Consider the following 22,306-nt stretch of genomic DNA (forward strand, 5'->3'; position numbering starts at 1 on the left):
TCCCAGTGAGTCCCACTGTGGTGGCTGGTGACTTTGTTACTCCCTCGCTGCTTCCTGTAGGGGGCAGCTGTGGAGTCCAGTCATCTGAGAAGCAGGGGACCTCAGTAGGGTGAGGGCCCATCCTGACAGCAGTAGAGGAACAGAAGATGGATGGTCTGTGCCCAAAGAGAAAGGGGGTAGAATGGGGGCCTGGGGGAGAGAGGAGGGCTCTAGGGGTCCTAGGAAGATCTCCACAAGCTCCCTATGCCTAGCCAGGGACTTCTTAACACAAAGGGGCTTCTTAACACAAGTCATTCTCCTGCTTCAAACCTTCCAGGAGCCACTCCCACTCTGGGATCAAGACCAAATTCTACCTAGCTTCAGAGGCCCCACATAAATTGTCTATCCACCTGCCCCATGACCGCTTTGCCCCCTACACATACACACACACACACTCCCCTCAGCTCCACTGGCCTGCACTTCTGGAAAACAGACTGCAGACGAATCTTGAGAATATGAGTAGGAGTTAGCCATGTGAATCAGGCTGGGCAAACGGAACAAGCTGCACCCAGCCATGGACCTGTGGAATGTCATGTTGTGTTCCAGGGCTTGGTGAGGCCAGAGGAACTGCAGCGAAAACCGGTAGGTGGACATGATGGGGATAAGAGGGGAGGTATAGTTATGCCACGGAATATTAGGCAACCTATAAAAAATTTAATTAACTCTCCACTCAAAGAGATTTCTGTAAGGTACTGTTCAGTAAGAAAAACAATTTGAAGGTAAGTATGTGTAATATGATCCCATTTTTATAAAACAATGGCCAAAATACTCTGTAAGTGAATATGTATAGCTATGTATGTCAGTATAGGATTTTATTAATGCAAAGGAAAAAAAACAGAAGGATACATGCTAGGTTCTTTTTTTTTTTTTTAGTTTTACAGCAAATTTCTCTTTTTTTTTTAAATTTTATTTTATTAAATTTATTGGGGTGACAATTGTTAGTAAAATTACATAGATTTCAGGTGTACAATTCTGAATTACATCATCTATAAATCCCATTGTGTGTTCACCACCCAGAGTCAGTTCTCCTTCTATCACATGCTAGGTTCTTAATGTGGGATTTCTTCACAGAAACCTATGTGGGGGGAAGGAGAACCACGAAAAAAAGGACATGAAAAACAAAGACTGCCTTTTAAAAGATGTATGACCACAGTTATGCATGTCCCCTACATCCACTTGTCACCAAAGCTAGAGATGTGGGAGTGGTCTCAGCCAGTCCCTGCTCCTCAACCCATATATCTGCTCCTGGCTGGATGACATCTCCCTAACTGCCCACCATCCACAACACACCCCCACACACACGCACACACACACACAATTTACTTTTGGGGTCTCCCACTCAGCCCAGTCTCCACACAGCCAATCCTCTGATGATCCCAACTGCCCTAAGAGTGAAATCCAGCTCCCATATGGCCCCCAAGTTCCTGTACTTCTGGCGTTGGTCCCTGTGCAGACTCAGGCCTCACTGCTGCCCACCTCCCAAACCACTGCCAAGTAGTCCATGGTCCCTAGCAACTGTGTTCCCCTCAATTCTGAGCCTTTGTACCAGTCAGAGCAACCTTCATTAACATTTTCTATATTCCAGTCCCAATTCTAAGCACTAGCATTTATTAAAAGCATTTCATCCTCACAACAACCCTAAGTGTATATTTTTACTTGTATTATATTTTGCAGGTGGGAAAACTGAAACACAGAAAGATAAGTACATTGCCTAAGTCACATAACTAGTTAGTGGTGCAAATGGTCCCAGAGCCTGTATTCTTTAACCACTGCACTGTTCCCTCCATCTGGAACTCTCTTTAGTTTGTCTTCACTGAGCTAAATCCTGATCACTAGATTTCAATTGAGATATTGCCTCAATTGAGTAAATCATCTCTGATCCACAAATCTGGGCTAGACATTCTTGCAATGCCTTCTCCCATGGCTCAGCCATCCCTCAACCATAACACTTCTCATGCTTTATGGGGTTGCTGTACGTTCTCACTAGCCTGTGAGCTCCTTGCAGGCAGACACTTATTTCACTATTTTGAAGATGGGTCCCAAGTACCTAGCACAAAGGTAGCCTGTGTTAGGAGCTCAGTCAATATCTGCTGGATAAAAGTACATCAGATAATTTAGGATTCACTTGCTCCAAGAATGGTAGGGGCAGGGAGGGGAATCCTAGAAGAGCCCCTTTCAGCACCACGGAGAGCACCTCAACTGCTAATTGCCACTGCATCAGTGGTCTCTGGATTTGCTCCTTTGTTCCTGGGCAGCTCTGAGCTCTGGCCTGGATATGACTTTCCAGGAATGAAACTTTAGCTGGTTTGCCTGAATGGTGAACAACTCAGGGTGTGGATGTGTGGCGGAGAGCAGTCTGGGAGCTGGAATAAGCTAGCCCTCTGGACAGAGCAGCACCCCCACTTCAGGATCCCACTGTCACTCACACCCCACACCTCATATATACTTTTTAACCAATACAAAGTTTTTAAAAGTAGTTAGCCTTTGGAACTAGCACCAAATCTGTTTTCTCGAATTATTGAACTAGAAAGAAATGAAAACATCAAAATACTCTTTGTACCAGGCTCGAATTGAGCAGCTGCCTCATTCAGTCTATGTCTCAGCCTGACTAGAATGATGAAGCAATGGAAGGGAGAGTGGACTGAAAAGGAATGAAGCTCAGTGGGGAATCTCAGATTGCCATTCACAGACCACAGGCGAGCTCAAAAGGAGGAGAGAAGAGGAAATGGAACAGGGGGAGGGAGCATGATTGGAGGAGTCTGAGACACAAAGCAACTCTCTCCTTTTCTGTCAGTTCTGCCCACATATGCTGGACCCTGCCTGGGTACCAGCCCTGGACCTCTAAAGATAGGTGCCTGCCCCCTGCAGCTAGCAGAGCAGGAAGAGCCTGGCAGAGAAGTAGACAGACGAGCCAGAGACATCAGTGCTCTGAGCAGGATGTGCAGGCCACCGAGAGCGGACATACAAGAGCTCAACAGGCAACCGTGGGGGCCCAGGAGAGAACGGACAGAGCGTGTGAAGGAGAAGGAGTGAATAGCATATTGGCAGGGACCAAATCCTGTAACTAGAGTTACCCAGTTGTGCCAACAGACTGCAACATGGCTAAGCCCCCACCACAAGAGACGTGCCCACATTCATTGGGGCGTGGAGGTGCTGGGTCCAGAAAGAGATAAAAACTGGGTTTCTGGAGTCCACTCCACAGCCAGACTTTGCCAGCTCTGGTCCTGTGGGGCTGGGGGCAGCTCCTACCTCATGCCCAATAATGTGGGTATCCCAGCCAGTCTCACCTAGAACCTGCAGAAGAGACCCTTCAAGGAGGAGAGGAAATGTGAGAGGCTGATGAATCAGATCTCAAAGCTATGGAGGGAGAAGAAGCCTGGATCATTGTGTTTTTAAAGGGCATTGGCTGAACGCCTCTGTGTGCACATTACATATGTTAGCAGCCTGCATGATCTCAACAGCCTTCATAGGCGGGCACAGCTATTTTCCCCCAGAGCTCAGAGAAGCAAAGCTATTTGCCAAAGGCCACCAGTGAAATTAACAATGGAAATGGGATGCTGACATTGGTGTGCCAGACTGGCAAACAAGAGTGGGATGTATGAGCCCTGTTCCAGATTCTCCTTTGTTACTTCCCTTCTCCTCCAGCTCCTCACCCTTGGCCTTCATCAACTCTGTCTGGCTTCATGCTTGGAAGAGATGCCACCACTGAGAATCGAGCTCTGCCTATCTCCTCAGTGGGGCTGAATTCCAGGTATATGGGGATTCTCTTTGAATGAGCCAGGCATCCACTTGGAATAGGTGACAGGTCAGCCCCAAGCATGAACCCCACCTCCAGCATATCCAGCCTCCAGTCATCCTCTTGTAAGAGTTAAATTTGATAAATCAATAACAGAATTAGACTTAGCTAGTTTGCAGTTAGATCTACCCTAATATTCAGCAGTTTTCTCTTTGTTTCTCCCCTCACTAATTGACTTAAAAATTCTGTTTTGTTCCCTTTCCTAAGTCTACATATTAATCTATTTAATCAGCAGAATCCTAACCTGGAAAGGGCAATTTGTTAATCTTCAGGCACCCAGACTGAAATCTGATTTGCAACTCCCTTGCAGTTTTTACTGGTGACACATGAAGCCCCAGGCCACGATGGCTGACTCTGAGTCCAAGTCCAGAGATAACATTATCTTAAAACAGACCAGACCCATAATAGCTGCACCAGTCTGCATTCCCACCACCAGTGTATGAGGGTTCCTTTTTCTCCACAGCCTCTCCAACACTTGTTACTATTTGCCTTGTTGATGATAGCCATTCTAACTGGGGTGAGGTGATATCTCATTGTGGTTTTTATTTGCATTTCTCTGATGATTAGTGATGCTGAGCATTTTTTTATATGTCTATTTGCCATTTTGTATGTCCTCTTTGGAGAAATCTCTCTTTAGGTCCTCGGCCCATTTTTCAATTGGGTTGTTTGTTTATTTTTGTTGTTGAGTTGCATAAGTTCCTTGTATATTTTGGATATTAGCCCCTTATGGAAGGCAGTGTGGAGGTTCCTCAAAAAATTACAAGTAGAATTGACATATGACCCAGCAATCCATCTCCCAGGTATCTATCAAAAAAATCTGAAAACATTTATCCATAAAGACAAGTGTGCTCCAATGTTCATTGCACCTTTGTTTACGGTGGCCAAGACATGGAAACAACCAAAATGTCCTTCGATAGATGAGTGGATAAAGAAGTTGTGGTATACATACACAATGGAATACTATTCGGCGGTAAGAAAAGATGATACAGGAACATTTGTGACCACATGGATGTATCTTGAGAGTATGATGCTAAGCAAAATAAGTCAGACAGAAAAAGTAGAGAACCATATGATTTCACTGATATGTGGTGTATAAACCAAAAACAACAAAAGAACAAGACAAACAAATGAGACACAAAATCTCATAGACACAGACAATAGTTTAGTGGTTACCAGAGGGTAAGGGGGGAGGGTGATGGTAGATGAGGGTAAAGGGGATCAAATATATGGTGATGGAAGGAGAACTGACTCTGGGTGGTGAACACACAATGTGATTTATAGATGATGTAATACAGAATTGTACACCTGAAATCTATGTAACTTTACTAACAATTGTCACCCAATAAACTTTAATTAAAAAAAAAAAAAGCTATAAAAAAAAAAAACACAGACCAGACCCCAGGAAGCAATATCAGCCCTCTGACCTGCCTGAACAACTACCCCTTTTTTTTGTTTTTCTTCCTGTGTACCTATAAGTCCGTCATCCTCCCAGAATGTCGGCATTCTGAATAAACCTGCTTTTCTTTCCACCAACCTTGTCTCTCAATTTTTAACTTTTTCAAGTGGCAGCCAGCCAGCTGGACCTTAACACAGTATCACTCTTGACCCATCTGTCACCTCTCTCTGGGCACCACCACTCCTGGTTGATTGACAACCTGCTCTGGACCCACTTCTATCCTTCTAGCTGATCATTTCAGAGATCCAGCCTCTGGCCCTAAATACCATCATCTTAGAAATAAGCCCTTCCTCAAAATCACTCTGTGCAAATCCCTCATGTCTATTAGTTCATTCAATACTGACGACAACCTCATATTACATATGGGTAGGGTTTCCAAGCAGGAATTCCCGTCCGTTCTCAGGAATTTTTTCTGCTTTCCCATTCCCGAATCCCAAGATATAACCTGTTTTCTGTTCTCCACGATGAATCGTTTCCACAAAGTGACAGCCGACACTATCAACCACCTGAGTTCAAGGAGCCGATTTTCCTGATTTCCAGACCAACTTTTCTAGGGATTCGGGAACAGGAAAGCGAAAAAAATTCATGAGATCGGGAGAGAATCCCACCCGGAAACCCTACATGGGGAATCTGACACAGCAACTGTCACGCAGGGCGGCCCGCAGGGTCTCTAGTCCCGCTCCCCATATAGGAACGCAGGACATGGTGAGGCCAAAAAGGAACACCCACAGAACCATAGATAGGGGAGTCATATCACTATACTCTCACTAGTGGCTGGGTTGGAGACACAGAAAGCAGGAGCCACGCTATCCGCAACCTGCCCTCCGCTTCTGCCAACCAACCAACCCCATTTGCTAACTGCAATCCACGCTTGCTAGCTCAGCCACCATCTTCTTGCTAGGCCCCAATTGCTGCTAGCGAAGCCACGGCAGTTATATCAGTGGCTAATTGTCTGTCGTGCGGGGCGGCCTGCGGGGTCTCTGGTCCTGCTCCCCACATAAGAACGCAGGATATGGTGAGGCCAAAAAGGAACACCCACAGAGCCATAGGTAGGGGAGTCATACCACTATGGTCTCACTGGAGGCTGGGTTCACCAGACGTATGACCTGCCGTCCGCCTTTCCGCCAACCGACCGACGACTCTCCTCCACTCTCCTCCACTCTCCTCAACTCTCTTCCGCTCTCTTCGGCTCTGCTCGGCTCTGCTCAGCTCCTCAGCAATCCTCGGCAATCCTTCGTAGCCACAGCAGTTATACCAGCGGCCAATCGGCTAACCGGCCACAGCCGACGGCCAATCAGCCACAGCCGATGGCCATCCACCACCCGAGCCAGCACCCCTCCACGTGAGGCCGAGAGCCTGAAAACTACTCTCTGGGGCTCTGTCCCGACACTCCACTCCTACAGGGTCTCGCCTCACAATCTATGGGACAAGCGTCTTCCACGAGGGTCCCTGTGCCATATTAGCCTACTGACACCTACGGACGAAAAGAAACGGTAGTCTTAGGAACCAACAACGGCAAATCCCTTCCATCTGGGAGGATACGTGCTAGCTTTTTGTCCTGGGAAAGGAGGGTCACTGCCACTGGCACCTTTCCCAGTTTGTGGTACCAGACCTTTATGGCAGTACTTGGGGTCCCTTGCATAGTTTCAACATGCAACAGAACAGGGGACCCCATAATAGGCCATAGTGAGAGCACATAGTTTCCTCACAAAATCATCCCGGTATCGGGACCTCTGTATACTACAGTCACTTGCGGTGGCCACTCAGCCACCACCCCTGGCATCACTTGCAAATCATGAGTCAAACCGGTCCCCCATGGGGCTATCAAACCCAACCACCGACAGTGGGGGCTTTTGACCTGCCAGGGCCAAGTCCACTACATAGTGATATGTCCCCAAGCGGATAGTCAGACGATCCATTAAATCATGAATTGAAGGCACTGCAGCGTGCAAGGGTGGCGTCACCTTATTTAACTCCCTATAGTCCACAGTCATTCACCAGGTCCCATCTGGCTTCTTGACAGGCCATACTGGGGAGTTAAAGGGACTGTGCGTTGGCCTCACTATATGTGCTTTTTCCAATTCCAATACTGTACAACCAATCTCCTCCTGTCCTCCTGGCAGGTGGTGCTGTCGCACTGTAACCAAGCGCCAGGGCTGTGGCAACGCTTGAGGAGGGTGGTGAGCATGCCCGCATGTCACCGCTTTCACCACCCAGATCCGGAGACAGAACTCTCCTACTGACGTCTGTAAGCTGAGGCCATGTAGCACATTCACCCCTAGAATATACTCCGGAACGGGGGAGACATACACCTTGTAGGTACGAGGAGGAAGCCTTCCTATACCCAGTGGTAAGGAAATGGCTTTCACAGTCACAGTTTTTCCCCCATAGCCATCAATGCAGATTGCTGGTCCAGAGAACAGTTCTGGATTCCCATAAACGAGACTGCAGTCAGCACCAGTGTCAACTAGAGCCAAAACCCTCTGTACATTCGAAGGGGACCAATGTATGGACAGTTCCACGTGGGGCCTCCGGTCCCTGCTTGTCCCCTCTGACCGGGTACCTTGGCCCCACCCCTAATCAAGCTGCAAGGGGTCAGCCTCAAGTGGCCGCATGAAGTCCTGGAGGGACATGGGTCGCGCTTTCCCAAACTTCTCCCTTAGGCTTCTCCGGAATTGCTGTTCTGGACGCAACTGTTTCCAAAGTTTCAACAAGAGTGCATTGGGTTGTCGGTCAATTTTTTCCCGATCGACCCCTGATGCCACGAGATCACGCCACATCTGTGTGCGTGCTACTCTCTGAGGCCCGCGACCTCGCCCCTTTACTTTTGATTTGGGGTTCCAGGTCTCAACTGCGCGGACCTCCTGTTTTAACTTCCTTTGCAGCTGGCTTTAAACATCCCCTAGGGTGGCCATGGCAGTTGTAACTTCATGGATCCGTCGTCCCACATAGGGTGTAAGAATCGTAACCAAGGATCCAAAAGCCCTCACAGGTGCAGTATCCAAAACCAGATCTCTAATGCTGGCAGTAAAAAGCTCGTCATCTGGGCCCTGCATGTTGAGGTTAAAAATAGCATGTCTCATACCCATTTCACGGATTATTTGTGTAAGTTCCATATATGACTGCCATTGACTCACAGTGTCTGGCAGCTCGCCAGCCTGTCCCCATACGGTGCGTACCGCAGCCGTGAGCCACGCCATTAGAGAGTGGTTGCCCTGGTCGTGGGCCAACCTATGGCAGTTCTGTAACCTTTGTCGCAGGGACAGATGCACTGTCACGAAGGCTAGCTTTTCCATCTTGCCTGAGGTGCAGAGAATGTTTTCTGCTCCCTCATCCCATAAATGTAGTAGCCAAGCCGAGACTGGCTCTCCAGGGCGCTGTAGGTACCACCTCCCCAGCTTTTGCAACTCAGTGGGAGTGTAAAGGGTGTGGGTTGTGAACTCAGTCACAGCTGGGTTGCCTGCAGCAACGCCCCCAGGGCCCAAAGGTTGCTCACGTTTTACCCTTTGCTTGAAGATTGGTCGGACTTGGGGATTGGGAGCTACATTGTCTCCACTCGCTTTCTCCGCTTCTGCCTCAGAGTCTCCACTGTGGGGCCCCTCTTCTAACAGTTGGACTCGAGCTTCCAGCGCTTCCCACCAGGACACCTGGTCTGGCTCCTGGGCCATTTCATTAAGCACATTTTTCATGTTGAGACTCAAGGCCGTGAGGAACATCCAGCCCATGCGGCTGGCTGTAGCCTTCTCCTCCTCCGGCAACCGCTCAGCCAGAGCCTGCAGGGCCCTCTCCACGCTGGCTGGAGAGCCGTCCATGTCCTCCCACCCGTCCTTGGGGGTCCAACTCCTGAGAACAGTGGCCACCGGATACCACACACTATGTGGGGCCACCTGTCCTCCTGCCCAGAGTCAGACGCCATTCCTACCTGGTCGGGATCCTGCTCGCCGTGCCACGTGTCTGAGTGGGTGGAAGCCTCGGTGTAAGATGTCCACAACCCTCAGAGCCTACAGCAGCAGCCCACCAAAAAGCCAGTAATGCCTGCTATGCCCAACAGGGCGGCATGACCAAGAGGGCCACCATTTCACCGAGGGGTCACGTCTCTCCCAGGTAGGCTGCACTCCCCGTCTCTGGCGCTGCTCCTCATGAGCTTCCCCAGACTGAGCTTTTACATGCACAAACTGCTCCACCATCCTTCGGTAAGTTTTGGTCGGCACCATACCCTGCTCACTGTGCCATTTGTCATGTGAGGTGACCTGTGGGGTCTCTGGTCCCGCTCCCCACATAAGAATGCAGGATGTGGCTAGGCCAAAAAGAAACACCCACGGGGCCATAGGTAGGGGAGTCATACCACTATAGTCTCACTGGAGGCTAGAGTCACAGGACCTGCAACCTGCCATCTGCTTCTCTGCCGGCCAACCAACTCAACTCAACTCTCTCTCAACTCTCTCACCAACCAGCGCAGCCGTGGCAGTTATATCAGTGGCTAATTGGCTAACTGGTTACAGCTGACGGGCAACTAGCCACAGCTGACAGCCATCTACTACCCAAGCCAGCACCTTTCCACGTGAGGCTGAGAGCCTGGAAACTGCTCTCTGGGACTCTGTCCCCACAGGGAGTCATACCACTGTACTCTCACTGGTGCCTGGGTTGGAGACACAGGAAGCAGAAGCCACAGAATCCACAATCCACACTCTGCCACACTCCGCTGTGCTAACTGCAATCCACACTTGCCAGCCACCATCTTCTTGCTAGCCCCCATTTGCTACTAGCGTAGCCACAGCAGTTATATTAGTGGCCAATGGCTCACTGGTTACAGCTGACAGCCAACTAGCCACAACTGATGGCCATCCAATCACAGTTGATGGCCATTTATGACCTGAGCCAGCACCTTTCCACATAAGGCTGAGAGCCTGGAAACTGCATTCCTGGCTCTGTCCCCACAGGGTCTCTGGTCCCGCTCCCCACACAAGAATGCAGGATATGGTGAGGCGAAAAAGGAACACCAAGAGAGCCATGGATGGGGTTTCATACCACTATAGTCTCTCTGGCGGCTGGGTCGGAGATACAGGAAGCAGGAGCCACAGGATCCGCAACCTGCCATCTGCTTCTCTGCCAACTAACCAATCTGCCAGCATTGCCATGGCAGTTATATCAGTGGCTAATGGCTAACTGGTTACAGCTGATGGCCATCTACTACCCGAGCCAGCACCTTTCCACGTGAGGCTGAGAACCTGGAAACTGCTCTCTGGGACTCTGTCCCTACAAACCTGCTCTTGGGTGGGCAGGAAGTAAGGCACAGGGTGCTGCTGGCAAGTGCAGGGGAACTGCACAGCTTAGAACCACCACTGCTGCGTGGCAGATTTATACAATGAAAGGTAATTCCTGGATTGTAATGATGGGAAGAACCAGTGATTTCTGACTCCTCGCATAATTACCATGAGACCTCCATAGAATAATTCACCAGATAATTACATGGTAGCAGGTTGTGGGTGGGATTCTTCTCTGTAAGGTACAGAGGTAGCATTTAAATTCAAGGGGGCTCCCTATCCCTATAGTTACTCAGTAAAGTCCCATGTTCCTGCCAATCTGATTCCCTGCAGCCAACCTGACCTGCAGAAGGAAAGCAAGCAGGGGCCTCTTCCCCAAGATGCAAATGAGAGAAGAAGGCAAGGGGATGGTGGAGAATCCCCAGGGCATCTTCACAGGTGAATTATCCTTGTAGCCTTGAAATACAGTGGGAGAAACAGGCAGGGCAGGAAAGAGAACCTTTTTTTGTGTGCTGGAGATGACACTGACACAAAGGAAGAAACCTGAAGTATCCCCAGGCAAATCAGTAGTTCAAAGTGTGGTCATTCAGACTGGGGTCAAGCCCAGCCACGTCAGGGTGACCCAGTCTGTCTGGGATCAGCTTCCTTATCAGTATGGGTGGGGGGGAGTCTGAGCAATGTTGCATCAACTGTGTATTATCACAAAAAGGGCTGCCTAACAAACACCCCAAAATAGAAGCTTTAAAAATCAACCATTTAAATGAGTTCCTCCAATAATGTCCTTTTGTTCAACATTGTTTTGTTATAATGTTGATGAGCTACTGTAAGAACTTAACTCTTGTTTATATCAATTAGCTTCTGGTAAAATTGGTTTTCTTATATGTCGCAGAACCTACAGAGGCTGTTAAGTGAGGACTTACTGTATTGCCCATGCTTCTGCAGTCAGCTGGCAGCTTGGCTTGACCTGTGACTCACTCACATGCTTGATGACATGGCTGTCAGCTGGGGCAATGTCAGAGAGACCAGGCCACCTGTCTCTCATCCTCCAGCAGGCTAGCCCAGGCTTGTTCACATAGGCAGCTGGGCAGTTCCAGGAGCCACAGTGGAAATGAACACGGCCTCTTGAGATCTAGGCTGGAAACGAGAACACTGTCACTTCTGCCACATTTTATTGGTGAAATCAAGACCCAGGCCAGCCCAGAGTCGGGGGGCAGGGCAAGGGGTGGGGGGATGGACTCCACCCCTGGATGGAAGGGGCTGCATCACATCTCAAAGGGCATGGGTACAGGGAGGGTGAGGAACTGAAGACATTTTTGTAATCAATCTACCATGGCCTGCCTCCTGGGGTTATTGCAAGATTTATGAGATGTGGTTCACAAGGTTCTTTGCACATGTCAATGTTCAATAAAGTAGAGGCCTGCTTGTTATTAAGAATAATAAAAAAGGAAACTAGTGCCACAGATGAACATGGAGTTCTGGTGCCTACCATCCTGACCTCAGGCCTTCCCCTCTGCAGAGACAGTGGTGCAGTGGAAACACCCAGCACAGACTAGAGGTTGAGCAACATGGATCTGGGTCCCTGTCGTACCTGCCTCTTGCTGCGGCTGTGTGACCTGGGCAACTCACTGTCCCTCAATGCCTCAGCATCTGCTGTACAAAAGGGGGTGAGCCCACTCCACAGAAGAGGCTCAAGGATCACAGCGACATGCAGCATGCCAAGACAAAGCTGGCCCCTGGCCCCACATCAGAATCTCTGTCTTTTTAAATCTAAGATTCACTGCCTGGTGATTTGTTTAACTCTACTTCCTGTAGTTTCTATTACAAGAAAAATAACTAATTTCCTTTCGTTTCCAAATATTACATTATTCTATGATACAGAAGTGCTTTTTCAAACTAGATATTCTTTTACAGAGATTCTGGCACATTCCTTGCTGCACCCCACCCCAGGCAGGACTGTAATCTCATACCCCTTCTCCAATAGTCGCTACCATTTCTTTTTGTGAATTCAGTTGTCATCATGCAAGTAATTACACTCTCCTTTTGAACGCTGCAGATAAGGGAAAGTCCTCCATACCCACCATCCCCCATTTCAAATCCCTCACCTCCCACACACCATCACAAATACTGGAACATTTTATATCCTTCTAGACCATTTCCTATTAATTAACATATATATTAATATAACTTATTCTATTAATCTACATATATATTTCCATAGAAAGCATATGTTATCATTTTATGTTTTTTCATAAATTATATATTGTATGCATTAATTTGCAGCATTCTTTGTCACCCAAACTGTAACTATCCATCTCTATGGACACATTTAGATCTGGTTTATTCTTTTTGAATGTTGTATAATATTCTGTAGCATAAATGAGCCAAGTTTATTCACCCATTCTCCAGCTGATTGTAAAAGTATTTACTATAGCGCTGTTCTAAACAAGGGTTTAGAACATGTATTAACTCATTTAATCCCTGACATCAACCACCCATGAGGTAGGCACTATTATTATTTCCATTTTGCACTTTTGAGGAAAACATGGCACAGAGAGAGTAGGTGACTTACCCAAGGTCATACACCAAAGTCATTTAGCAAGTCCAGCAATAGACACATTAAAAGATGTTCAATATCACTAATCATCAGAGAAATGCAAATAAAAACCCAGTGAGATATCACCCCACACCTGTCAGAATTGCCATCATCAGTAAATCAACAAACAAGTACTGACGAGGATGTGGAGAAAAGGGAGCCCTTATGCACTGTTGGTGGGTTTGCAAATTGGAGCAGCCACTATGGAAAGCAGAATGGAAGGTCCTCAAAAAATTAAAAATAGACCTACTGTATGACCTAGCAATTCCACTTATGGGTATTTATCTGAAGAAACCCAAAACACTAATTTGAAAAGACATACGAAGTTCTGATAATTAAGTTTGTGAACTTGTTGCAATGATGTTGCTAACCTTTTTCTATATCAGAGGGATTATTCATTAAGAATTTGTAACAACTGGACAAAGAGTCAACCAAATCGACTATTTGGAAGCGTGAAAAAGTTAGATGAAAACGACCTGAACTTTTCGCCAACAATCATGGCTCTTGCATCATGACAATGCACCAGCTCACACGGAACTGTCTGTGGGGGAGCCAGTAAACAAACAACTGTATTGGAACACCCTCCCTACTCACGTGATCTGGCCCCCAATGACTTCTTTCTTTACCCAAAGATAAATGAAATATTGAAAGGAAGACATTTTGATGATATTCAGGATATCAAGAGTAATATGACGACAGCTCTGATGGCCATTTCAGAAACAGAGTTACAAAATTGCTTTGAAGGATGGACTAGGCGCTGGCATCAGTGCGTAGCTTCCCAAGAGGAGCACTTCAAAGGTGACCGTAGTGACATTCAGCAATGAGGCGTGTAGCACTTTTTCTAGGATGAGTTCATAAACTTAATTGTCAGATCTCGTATGCACCCCTATGTTCATCACAGCATTATTTACAATAGCCAAGATATGGAAGCAACCTAAGTGTCCATCAATAGATGAATGGATAAGGAAGGTGTGGTACATATATACAATGGAACATTACTCAGCCATAAAAAAGAGTGAAATCTTGCCATTTGTAACAACATGGTTGGACCTAGAGGGTATTATGATAGATTAAATAAGTCAGACAAAAACAAATAGCATAGACTTCACTTACAAGTATGTGGAATCTGAAAAAGAAAATAAATTAACAAAGAAAACAAAAGAAAGACTCATGGACACAGAGAACAAATTGTTGGTTGCCAGATGAGAAGGGGATTGAGGAGATGGGTGAAAAAGGTGAAAGGGATTAAGAAGCAGAAATAGCCAGTAATAAAAATAGTCACAGGGATGTAAAGTACAGCATAGGGAAATATGCAATAATATTGTAATAACTATGTATAGTATAAGAGGGATGCTAGACTTACCAGGTGTTCACTTTGTGTAAGTTACATAGATGTCTAATCACTATGTTGTGTACCTGAAACTAATATAATAATATAATATAATGTAATATAGTATAACATAATAAATATGCCAACTATAACTGGAAAATAATAAAACAATAATTTGTATACAAAATACATAAAGAATTATCAAAACTCTCTTTTTTTTCTCTCTCTCTCTCACACATGCATACACACACAGAGAGACAGACAGACACACACACACACACACACACACACACACACGCACAGTGTCAAAGCCAGGACTTGAGCCTGTATGGTCTGGCTCTAGAGTCCCTGCTCTCAACTACCACAATTCTGTGCTGCCTCTCATAGCATCTGTGTGGGGTTTTTTGTTGTTGTTGTTTTTTGTTGTTTTGGGGTTTTTGTTTGGTTTGGGTTTTTTTGCCTTTGTAAAAGTAGCCCTAAGAGAACCATTTTAAAGTTCTCTTAGAATCTGTGTGGGGGTTTTTTTGTTGGTATTTTGTTGTTGTTTTGGGGTTTTTGTTTGGTTTGGGGTTTTTTTGCCTTTGAAAAAGTAGCCCTAAGAGAACCATTTTAAAGTTCTCTTAGAATCAGTCTTCCTTTTGTTGCCCTTTAGAATCAGAGTCTTCCCTTTGTTGCCCATATGTTTGAACTTGGGGCCAGCTAGCCATCAGAAGCCCCTCCATGCCCTTTGTGTTCCCCCAACACTGACTTCTGGCCTTGAAGTGCTCTTTCCCACACAAATGGGGGCCTCCATCGATGATCTGGGGCATCTCCACAGTCAGAACTTTACCTCCCTGCTCTGATCTGCCTCCAGCTCATTTCTAGCCCACAATCCTGGGTGAGTGAAGAGCCTAGAGTGTGGAGTGTAGACTTTTCCTTCCCATCTCACTCTGTGTGCCCATAAAAATTTACTCCCTTACGGAGGGAGTGTATCTTGGCCCCGCATTCAGGGATCATCCTGGGGGGTCAGTCGGTGCAGACTGGAAACACTGAAGTAGTCTCTGCATCAATAAATCCAGCTCCCAAAAGATCCAAACCATGTGCCAAGGAAAGAAGGCAAGTGGCAAGGAGGTATATCTGGAAATGACAGTGATTTGGTACTTGGGGCATAAGCAAGGAGAAAGAGGAGCCTGAGGTGTGGGGGATGGGCATAGCCTAAATTAGGGAGGCCCCAACACCAGGCTAAAGAGTCTGTGCTCAGTGCTGAAAGATCAGTGCAATGAGGTTAGCTTTGAAGAATGGGGTGGGTGTGGCAAGAGGGGAAATAGCACGTGCAAAGGCCTGGAGGTGGGGATGAGCCACTGAACTGAAAGGGTTCCAGAGAGTTTGCCAGATCTGAGAGAGGTGACACAGCAGGCTAGCAGGTCAGCAGAGCCATAGCCTGGGTCTCAGAGCCACAAGCTTGGTCTTGCATTTGCCAGGAGCCACAGAAGTGTCTCACAGGAACGTGAACTGATCCAGCTGGGCCGAGGCATGATTTCTCCAGATGAAAAGGAGGTGGAGGCAGATATTTCTGAGGAGGCCAGAGCCAGAGCTCCATTCCAGGGGGTAGTAGGGACAACAGCCTGCCAGAGCTTCTGCAGAGAGGGGCACACTGTGGAGAGTGGATGTCCTCTCCCCATTTCCTTCGCTCTAATCCTCTTGGCTTTTCCTTGAGTACAGTGGATTATGTGGCCTGAACCTGTCACCAGCATATTGGAATTGGTACCATGCACAGTGGTCTGCTGCCAGTGGGCAGAGGCCATCAGCAACCCCAGGTCCCCTGCAGTCCCCAACCCCTCCCCAAGAGTTACCACTGTCACTCCCAGATGACCATCAGAAAGGGCACCACACTTTAGTGACTCCCTGCCAATTGGAACGAGATGCCATCCCAGCATACATCAGGTGCTTAATAATTACTTCTAAAATACTACCACACAGGCTGAAAGCTGAGTTCTGAAGTGTCTAAGCTCAGTCCCAGCCAGGATGAAAAAGGATCTTCAGGGGCCAGCACGCGGGTCCTCTGGGAGAGAAGGTTTCGCATGACATTAAGTCAACGTGAGATTGCCATTGCAGCATCAGCTGTCTTCACAATGACACAGACCGGGTCTCTCTTGATTGTCTGAGACACATGCTAGGTGTCTTGGGTGGGGCTGATCCTGAGACAAGGATCTAGTGCGAGTCACTTACTTGGGAGGTAGGTCCAGGAAAGTAAGGAAAAGGTGCTGAGACAAGGAAGGGAAGGAGACCAATGCTGTGAAACCTCAATCACCTAACTGCTCCGATTTCTTTTCCTCAGTAGAACTGGGTACAGTAATATCTCCCTGAAAGGATTTATGTGAGGCTAAAGGGAAGTGCCTTGCAAAAGCAGGGTGGGTCAGGTTGTTGGAATGCAGGGGAGCTTCTAAGCATCAAGGGTTGGCCAAGCCCCATAGCAAAGTACCTACCTGCATCCCCTGTTTGCAAGGCCACAGGTCACTGTCCCACTGCCAGGCCTGTCTTCAGCTCTAGACGTCTGCATTATCCCTGCTGGAGACTCTTTCAGCGCCACCCAATGGACTCTGCCCTATTAACTCCACAATGGTCTAAGCCCATGAACTTCCTTTGCGACCCCAGGATCCCTTGGAGTCCCAAGTAGACAGCTGGGGAGGGCAGGACTCTTCATTCTGAGCTCTGCTGGCATCTTAAGGCCCCACATAGGTAAAGGTTGTGAGACAGGATAGTTAGCATGTCCCTAGGTAGACAGGGAGGTCCCTGGTGGAATAAACAAAAGACAGCCATATCCTAAAGTTCCAGGTTTTGAAATCACTCCTTCTCTCCAGGACATAATGTTACAAGGCCTTGAGGTTAATCATAAAATTCCTTTTGGCCTGACAAAGGAACAGATGTGATAGATAAGAGTGGGTTACTCTGCTAATTCCTTTAGGATGGGCAAGCAGAACAAACCTGGTAGACAAATTTCGTTAGAAGGCACCAGTTCCTTTCTTCAAACAGCTCCCCTTCCCCAAGCAGGCAAGGGAAGGTTTAAAAGTAAGAGCTTTTACCTCATCACGGGGCACCCCCATTTGGGACCCCTGCCCGCTCAGGAGCTCTGACTCTTTGCTTTCAATAAACAATCCTCTTTTTAAAACTCTTTGCCTCTCCTGGGTCCATGTTTCCATTTTTTGGTATCATAAGACACGATCCCGGCCCACACCCAGAAACTGCCGGCAGATCCAACATCATCTACATCATTTGGTGATTCACAGGAAAAATATTCCTCCTTCAGTTGGATAATACACACCACCCCAAATTGGGAATACCCCAAGACCGGAGTGTACATAGCCACCAGGTGGGTTGTGCCTCAACACAGGCCCACCCTAGGCAGGGACCTGGAGTCACAAAATCCAGCCAATACACTACTCAAACAGAGAATGACTCCTGAGTTAGTCTCCTGCCAGTTGCCCTGTGACACTGGGCAACTTCCTTAGCCTCTCTGTACCTTCTTTTCAACACCTATAAAGTGGAATGATAACAGTACTTACCTTCTGGCTTGTCAGGAGAGGAACTGAGATCATCCATATAAAGGGTCTGGGACATCATAGGAATGGCAGCAACGAGGTGGTCTTCTTGAGTTCTCCTCCAGAACCTACCACAAATTGACATCTATAACCCATCAAAGGACTCTCTGCTCATCACACAGAACAGCTAAGAGACTCCTACGAGGATTACTTGAAGGTGGGCAAACCGGGCGAGCAGGGGAAGAGGGAAGGGAGCGGAGTGGAGATGCGGCCTGCATCCAGGACAGAACAGAGACCACAAGAGCGAGGAGGTGGGCTCTTTCCCTGCATCCCACAGCTGATCTCTCCTGCCGAGAGAATAGCATATTCAGCCTTTGAGGCAGTAACCTCAGCTGAGACCTCCAGATGGGCCCTAGGTAGAACAAAGGACTTAAACTCCATACCTGGGCCCCTCCCCCCACTCTCCCAATCCCATCCCCACCCTTCCAGAGACTCAAGCTGGCCCCTGAACAGAGGAGTAGTGTCAGATCACAGAGAAGCCATAGCACTCAGGATCTGGGAAGACCCGATTTATAGCTCTGACCCAGGGAAGAGGCTGGGAAGAGTGTGGCACTGCTGGACTGGGAGAGAGAAGACCCCTCCATCCCCAGCCCCCACCCTCTCTGTCCTGCCTAGGGCAGAGCAATTACAACTGCAGAGACACACCCAGGGGTCAGCAACAAGCAGCAGACACAGCTCTGGGCTTTCAGCAGCTCAGAAATCTCCCGCCCTCCACACACACACACACACACACACACACACACACACACACACGGAAGAAGTGCCCTAAGACTCAGGCGACCTGGGCACAGGGCTGGTGGTGTTACTCTCAGTGCGCATATATGCAGGCAAGAGCAGAAACTGCACTAACTTTGTAAAAACTACCATCCAGACCCCATAGCCCCACTCATCCAGAACTGCAGTGCCAGGATCACTCTGGGCACCAGGTGACCGGCTCTGCCTGAACAATACACAGAGGACTCTTTGGTACAGCAGAGGACAACCTGGAGATTACTTGGTGGGCTTGAGCCAAGACTAGTGCTCCTTTTTTTGTTTGTTTTGTTTTTGTATTTTTGATATTTTTGCCTGTGTTGAGTGTGGGTTATTGGTTCTTTTTACATGTGAGTGTATTTGGTTTTTTCTTTGTTGTTGTTGTTGTCCTTGGTGATATGCTTTGTTCTGAAATTGCCCTACACCAGGGCGCAGCCCAAAAGACACAAGATTCAACACACCCAGAGGCCAACTCCAGACCGAACCACAGTATTACTGGGTCTGACCTACAAGTGACACACCCAGAGGGAATTATCTACAGGCACAAGAACCCATAGGGGCCAAGCCTTATTTGAGCAGTCAATCCTCACACAGCAGAACATCCACTGTGGGCAGAGCCAAGTCTCACAACTAGTCAGCCTAGGAGTTAACCCCACCTACTGACAAGCCAAAAGCAATTGAAGATCAACTTTAAAAGGACAATATACACAACACAAGAGTCACCTTTGGAGCACATGCACAGAAGAAGAAGCAAGTGGTGCAAGTCAAATATAAAGGACACATACTACACAAGATAACCCAGGAAAAACCTAGAACCCTCAGGGATCTACCTAACACATCGAAGCAAACACAAAGAGTCAACAGAATGGGGAAACAAACATGTCCCAAGTAAAAGAACAGAAGAAACCTCCAGAATTAGAACCAAATGAAATAGAGGTAACCAACCTATCAGAGACAGAGTTCAGAACACTGATGATAAGAATGTTTAAGGAGCTTAGTGATGACATAAAGGATAGAGAAATCATAATGAACAACCAATTAGAAGTAAAGAACACAATTACCGAAATAAAGAACATACTTGAAGGAATTAACAGCAGGTTAGATGAAGCAGAGGATCAAATCAGCGACTTAGAAGACAAGGAGCAGAGATAGCACAAATAGAACTACAAAAAGAAAAAAGAATAAAAAACAATGAAAATGGTTTAAGAGACCTCCGGGATAACATCAAGCGCAACAACATGAGCATCATAGGAATACCAGAAGGTGAAGAGAGGAAGCAAGGGATTGAGAACATATTTGAAGTAATAATGTCTGAAAACTTCCCTAACCTGGTGAAGGAAACCAACATACAAGCCCAGGAAATGCAGAGAGTTCCAACCAGGATAAACCTAAACAGGTCCACACCAAGACACATTACAGTTAAAAGGGCAAAGGTTAAAGACAAAGAGAGAATCCTAAAAGAAGCAAGAGAAAGATAGCGGGTTACATACAAGGGAACTCCCATAAGACTATCAAATGACTTTTCTACAGAAACTTTGCAAACCAAGAGGGAGTGGAAGGAGGTACTCAAAGTGATGGAAAACAAAGGCCTACAACGTAGATTGCTTTATCCAGCAAGGCTATCATTTAAATTTGAAGGACAGATAAAGAGCTTCCCAGAAAAGAATAAGCTAAAGGAATTTATGACCACCAAGTCAGCATTGCAGGAAAAATTAAAAGGGCTTCTGTAAACAGAAGAAAGATAAAAACAATCGAACTACAAATAAAAAAATGGCAGTAACTACGTACCTGTCAATAATCACTTTAAATGTAAATGGATTAAATGCTCCAATCAAAAGACATAGGGTGGCTGAATGGATAGGAAAGCAAGACCCTTGTATATGCTGTATACAAGAGACTCACCTCAGATCAAAAGACACACACAGGCTGAAAGTGAAGGGTTGGAGTACGATATTTCATGCAAATGGAAACAAGAAAAAAGCTGGAGTTGCAATACTTATACCTGACAAAATAAACTTTAAAATGAAGAATATATTAAAAGACAAAGATGGGCACTATACAATAATAAAGGGATCGATCCAACAAGAGGACATAACCCTAATAAACATCTATGCACCCAATATAGGAGCACCTAAATATATACAACAGATATTGACTGACATAAAGACAGAGATTAATAGTAACACTATCACAGTACGGGACTTCAACACACCTATGACAACAAAGGACAGGTCTTCCAGACAGAAAATCAATATGGAAACAACAGCCTTAAATGACACATTGGACCAGTTAGATTTAATCGATATTTTCAGAGCACTTCACCCCAAAGCTACAGAATACACATTCTTCTCAAGCGCACATGGAACAGTTTCCAGGATAGACCACATGTTAGGCCACAAAACAAGTCTTGGTAAATTTAAGAAAATTGAAATCATACTAATTGTCTTCTCTGACCACAGTGCTATGAAATTAGAAATCAACTACAGGAAAGAATAACTGGAAGACACACCAATTCATGGAGGCTGAATAACATGTTCCTAAATAATGAATGGGTCAACCATTAAGATCAAGGAATAAATCAAAAGATATCTCGAGACAAACGAAAATGAAAACACGATGACCCAAAATCTATGGGATGAATTGAAAGCAGTCCTAAGAGGGAAATTCATAGCATTGCAGGCCTACCTAAAGAAACAAGAAAAATCACTAATCAACAGTTTATCTTCACATTTAAGGGATCTGGAAAAAGAACAACAAAATAAGCCCAAATGGAGTACAAGGAAAGAGATAATGAAGATCAGAGCAGAAATAAATGAAATAGAAATCAGAAAAACAATACAAAAGAGCAATGAATCCAAGAGTTGGTTTTTAGAGAAAATAAACAAAATCAACAAAACTTTATCCAGACACAAAAGAGAGAGAGAGAGAGAGAGAGAGAGAGAGAGAGAGAGAGAGAGAGGACCCAAATTAATAAAATCAGAAATGAAAGAAGAGAAGTGACAACAGACAACACAGAAATACAAAAAATTATCAGAAATTACTATGAGCAACTATATGCCAAAAAATTAGACAACTTGAAAGAAATGGACACTTTTCTAGAAGCATACAACCTGCCAAAGCTAACTAAAGAAGAAACAGAAAACCTGAATAGACTGATTAGCACCAGGGAAATTGAATCAGTAATCAACAATCTCCCAACAAACAAAAGCCCTGGACCAGATGGCTTTACAGGTGAATTTTACAAAACAATTCAAAAAAGAATTATCATCTATTGTCCTCAAACTCTTCCAAAAAATTCAGAAGGAGGAAAGGCTCCCAAACACTTTTTGCGAAGCCACTACCACCCCGATCCCAAAATCAGACAAAGACACTACCAAAATAGGAAACTTCAGGCCGATATCTCTAATGAACACAGATGGGAAAATCCTCAGCAAAATATTAGTGAACAGAATTCAGCAATACATTAAAAAGATCATACACCGTGATCAAGTGGGATTCAT

The sequence above is a fragment of the Rhinolophus sinicus genome, linkage group LG09, assembly GCF_036562045.2.
Source record: "Rhinolophus sinicus isolate RSC01 linkage group LG09, ASM3656204v1, whole genome shotgun sequence".
Taxonomy (NCBI): Eukaryota; Metazoa; Chordata; class Mammalia; order Chiroptera; family Rhinolophidae; genus Rhinolophus; species Rhinolophus sinicus.